This window comes from Ostrea edulis, chromosome 4 (assembly GCF_947568905.1).
Source record: "Ostrea edulis chromosome 4, xbOstEdul1.1, whole genome shotgun sequence".
NCBI classification, from domain to species: domain Eukaryota; kingdom Metazoa; phylum Mollusca; class Bivalvia; order Ostreida; family Ostreidae; genus Ostrea; species Ostrea edulis.
In genome coordinates this window covers 5,836,635-5,842,673 of record NC_079167.1, presented here as the reverse complement: position 1 = coordinate 5,842,673, position 6,039 = coordinate 5,836,635, and positions in this window count along the sequence as shown.

The window sequence follows — 6,039 nt, the reverse complement described above, 5'->3', positions numbered from 1 at the left end:
TGGATTAATTAATAAATTTTACTCGGTGTATTATAACAGTGTTGAATGCACAAAACACTTTTTGATTTTCAGAATAACCTTCAGGACTTCAGAATTTTACATATATCTGTAGATAAAGTTTTCATTAAAGATCATAATTTTAAGCCAAGAGGGGACTTGGCAAATTTTATCATTTGGATTACACTGGTACAAAATGTGTTAATGGTAAGGAAAAGAAAACACCTTGAATTATTTATTTGCCATATGTCGAGCATCAAAATCCACCGGCGATATTATTCTACTGTTTAAGCATTTATAAGCCCCACTTCATACAGCACCTATGACCTTATGAACATCAAGTATTAAGTATGGGTGCGGCCAAATGCCTATGAAAATTTCAGGAGTTTTATACCGTTTTTAGCGAATGTGTGTGCCGTGTAACATTTAAATCATAAAAGTAAAAATATTAATGATTGATTGTATATTGTTTAATGTCCCACTCGAAAATATTTCACTCAAAAAAATCGTAAATTTTAACATGAATTTTTTTTAAATATATTGGAGGCTGTTAGCATATAGTCATATTACTTCTTGAAGACACAAAAAATAGACTATAAATCCGGCTCCAATGATATTCATTTAGTCTTTAATTATTGTATTACCTGATGAAAGAACAAAATCAGTAAGAAATGTTCGTAAATATTTGATATTTCCAAAGTTCTAAAGGATAAGTGTGCCTGGAAACCAAACTTGCACGCGCGGATGCGTAAATTATAGCCTGAAACGAAAATTATAGACATGAACACTAAACTACCCGGAACGTAAATTATAGACATGAACACTAAACTACCCGGAACGTAAATTATAGACATGAACACTAATCTACCCGGAACGTAAATTATAGACATGAACACTAAACTACCCGGAACGTAAATTATAGACATGAACACTAAACTACCCGGAACGTAAATTATAGACATGAACACTAAACTACCCGGAACGTAAATTATAGACATGAACACTAAACTACCCGGAACGTAAATTATAGACATGAACACTAAACTACCCGGAACGTAAATTATAGACATGAACACTAAACTACCCGGAAGGTAGATTATGCGACACCGAGTGGCAGAACATCCATACGGCATAGATCAACCATGTAGCGAACTATATGTATATGCATTGCAGAATTCAAGCAACAACAATCTTTATTTGAAGTAGGAAAATTTCAATGACTACCACCTCTTCAGCCTTTGCTAACCCTAAATTCACTGTGTTATCTAATAGAATATATGTAGTTGTATATCATCTGATAATTGTAAAAAAAAATCAAAAAAAAAATCAATATATTTCAATGAAATAATAAGAATATTACCGAAAATCGGAAGTTCACCGTGCGTTCCTTTTGTGTATCAGGATATGTGTGTACCAAAAGTATAGTATTGTTAATTGTTTGATCCATGATACATTTGAACTAACTGTAGTAAGATACATTTAAATTGAATATGGGAATAAGTTGCGTTTATTATTTCGATTTACAACTGTAATTAGTCTACCCCAGCACTATAGGACACTTTGAATTTGGCGCATTCTGACGACATCAAACTTTGGACCAATCAAAGGACAGTATTTAAAGTTCATAAGCATGGAAAAACCACATCTTATATGTCTGTTATGCGTATGAACAGTGAAAGGCGAAGATGACTAACAGTGATCAATCTCATAACTCCTATAAGCAATACAAAGTAGAGAGTTGGGCAAACACGGACCCCTGGATATACCAGGGGTGGGACCAGGTGCCTAAGGAGTAAGCATCCCCTGTCGACCGGTCATACCCGTCGTGAGCCCTAACAGAGTTATCTGTAGTCAAAATCAGTGTGCCAAGAATGGCGTAACAATCGGCATGACTCACGCCGGATTGCATTAGACCCAATGATGGGTTGTACTGGCAAACTATCATTATAATGACCATAGAATGTGCGAAATGCTGATTTTAAACGAGACTGTTGGAACCCCTGCACCATCAACTTGTTTACAAGTCAGTAGCCTGCTTCGATTTAAAAACTGACCCTACGCAGAACAAACTCTTGCGTATCGAATCAGTTGAGAGATGTAAACTCCATATGCAGTTTGTCTGCATCTTGGCCCAGAGGATCAGGTAATTTTGTCTGTAATGATAGTACGGATCTATACTCTACCACCCCCTAATATTATCAGTATGCCTTATGAGGGGATGGTAATGTATAGACCCCTACTATTATTACTACATACAAAATTGCCAGTTCCTGTGCTCGGCCGCCCGAGTGCAAAGTGAAAACAAAGCTTTGTTGCCCATTCCCGCCTCAGACAATATAATTGCACCTCATTCGATGCCTAGAGAAGTTGAGCTCTTTCCTCTGATGTGGTCAACATTGCCAAACAGTAATTAACCCAAATGCGAGACGTTTCAACAATTCTTCATTCCGTAATTGTACTTTCAATTTCTTATAGCACTTATATTGATTATACCAACGCTGTTTACAGATATATTTGAAAATATATAAACTTTTTAAACTTCAGATTTACAGCTATGATAATAATTTGATAATTGAAAATCAGTTCAGAAATTGGATTATTAATTTACTTTAAGAGCGAGGAGCGGTACACGTCACAGCATGTACGTCATCTTGCAGTGTCAAACTTCCGCCAGAGGTGGTTTGCACACAAACTATACGTAGATGACATAATGAGGCCTCGACGGGGAGTTAGCTTGCAGTGTATCACTTATCCAAAGGTGGCGGAGCAATTCGTGCCTAGCACCTCCAGGACCATTGTTCTCCCTATTTTGAAAGAGGGCATCCCAGCCCGTTACAATAGGACAGACTATAATGTACATGTAAAATTTTAAACTAGCAGGGCCTACTATATAAAAACGTATTACAGGTAATATTACAAAAAAGGTACAAATGTTCACAGTATTATAACGGTTAATATTACAATATGATGCATCACATCAGAGTCTCACGTCCTAGGCATCCCACGTCCGAGTCCTTCACAGTATTATAACGGTTAATATTACAATATGATGCATCACATCAGAGTCTCGCGTCCTAGGCATCCCACGTCCGAGTCCTTCACAGTATTATAACGGTTAATATTACAATATGATGCATCACATCAGAGTCTCACGTCCTAGGCATCCCACGTCCGAGTCCTTCACAGTATTATAACGGTTAATATTACAATATGATGCATCACATCAGAGTCTCACGTCCTAGGCATCCCACGTCCGAGTCCTTCACAGTATTATAACGGTTAATATTACAATATGATGCATCACATCAGAGTCTCACGTCCTAGGCATCCCACGTCCGAGTCCTTCACAGTATTATAACGGTTAATATTACAATATGATGCATCACATCAGAGTCTCACGTCCTAGGCATCCCACGTCCGAGTCCTCTTGGGTCCCATACGAGGTCCATCGTTGTCTCCGACTCTTCGTCTCATCAAGTGGTCTCACGATAAAATCCTCCATTCACGACTCCGGACACAGACATAGCACCCCAGGATAGACATGATGTATAACGTTGACATCATGTCCATGACTTCGTCACGAACGCTCCTGGAACAGGTTAGCTCTGCTTATTCTCTTCCTGAGAATACCTTAGTGCGGCCATCACGAACAGATTAGGCAAAACACGAAAAACACAATTCAGGATCTGGATACCACGGTTATCCCTTGATCAAGGGAGGATAAAAGGCATGCTTTCCTAGCTTTGAGAACTAGGATGAAAAAATCCTCTAGCCAACAACTGCACATGCTCGGCATCATTGCGACAACTACCTCCTTATTTCTAGTTACCGCTCGCATTGCCTGGGCTGTTCTCAGAACATATATACTGGGGTACCGACTTCGCATAAGCCTCATTAATACCTACACACCCTGGGTGAACCCAATACCGACAACTATTACATTGAACCATTAACCCTTTGGGATTTGTCTTTAGACAAATACAATATTGTTTCGATGTAGTGCCCCTAGTTCCTTTTTGTCTCTTGGGGGTACTGGACAAATCAGGCTTATTCATCCTTTCCCATGCACGTTTCCTGATACGCATATAAGGATCTGATTGTTCTGATGGTTTCAGGTTTATTGCAGTCTTAGACATACTCCTCGGGTTCTCAGCACGTAACCTTCGACCCATGCTCTCTAGCGGTCTCCCCGGAATAGCTATCTCTGGCACAGGAGAACCACAGCTGTCTTGATTTGCGTCTTTCCCAGACAACTTCTGCGTATGTAACAGCAACAATCTCGGGAGCTGTTGTCCTTTTGAGTTTACTATGGTGCATCACCTTGGCCTCTCCGAGACTTCACTACAAACACTGTGTCGAATTTGACCTTTATTATGATACCTGGACCTTTCCAGACCGATTCCACCTTTTTTCCTGCATTGTGACACCAGTAAACCAAATCCCTACTTTGAATTTACAAGTGCTGATCTTAACTTTTGTCGAGCAATGTCATGTGTATTCTGCATATTCTGCACAAGATCTCGCACATATCTATCTACCTCACCCTCCTCCCTATTTTGAAAAGACTCCGAATGAGGTGGGGTAAACATTAAGGTTGATGGTATGTTGACTTCTCTGCCCAGCATAAGTCGATTTGGCGTATAACTGGTGTCGCGATTGACTGCCGACCGCAATGCTCCAGCCAATGGGCCTAAGTATTTATCCCAAGTTTTGGGCTTGCCGTCAGTATAGCAACGGACCGCGTCCATCTAAGCGCGGTTATACCGTTGCCAGATGGTCTGTATGGCGTTGTCCTGGCTTTATCAATCCATAGCATGGTACAGATCATACGGATAAGCTCGCTTTCGAAGTTACGGCCTTGATTTGTAAAGATCTCGTAGGAATAGCCAAATCTGGAGAAAAAGTCCTTGCCGTAACTTCCGCTGTTTGGAAAGGTAACAGAATACACTCTACCCATTTAGTAAAGTTATCGACCATTATGATAATGTACCCATTTCCACCCTCAGTATGGGGCAGTGGCCCGAGAAAGTATCAGTGTACACTCTCCATCGGGCTCCTGGCTTGATAACTCTTAAATTCTGATCTATTCGGCAAAGAACCCCTTTTGTTTCTGGCATAGATTTCACAAGTCCTGACATATAAGTTAATATCATTGACGATCCGCCACCAGTAGAATTGTTATTTTAAACATTCACTGATTTTCCTGGTGACCAAACGACGGAAATGTCATGTCACAGGTGCATAACCTTGGACTTCAGACCACTCGGAACTAACAGCCGACGAGACATGTCCCAGTCCTCAGATTTTCTCCAAATAACTCCAGTCTTGTCTAGTGGGAAACAATCTCTCTCCAGAACGTAGCATTTCTCTTCTGGACTAGAGATCGTTAAGTCACTCAGTTGGTAAAACCACAGACCCTAGATACTGTCAGTACGTCTGCAGAGCTATAGGACGATAAAGAAGTCCCTGCGTTAACACTGTTCCCTTGAGACAACTTACAGATAAGAATCCCTTGGTCCTCTATTTCGGGTTTAAAACATGCTACTCCACTGACAGCAATCTCAAAACTCGTCACCCCGGGAGCACCTGCTGTCAAAGGCACGTGATCCACAATAGCATGGCGGAGAGCAGGATCTAACAACTCCAAGTTACCCTCCCTACTGGAGTGACTTACCGCGGAGGTAATGGGTAATTCTTGAAACAAGTGAGATAGGGGAATCACGTCGTCTATCTCAATGGTGAACTCAAACCAGCATTCTTGCGTTCGGCGGCAATACCTGCGTCCGCTGTAAGGCAAATCCTCTATCCAAACGTTAATAGAATAATAATTCTGGCATGTGTCGGTTAAGTCGCGGACAGCACATCAGAGTTCAAATGCTTTTCCCTGGGCGGTGAACAATCCGCTTAGCTAGCCAGCCAGCTACATGTATATGGTTCTGCGGATGTTTGAAATTCATCAGCCAGACAAGAATGTGATGATCGGTCCTGAGTGTGAATTCCCTGCCCAGCAGATAATGGTGGTATTGACGAGTAAACTTTATT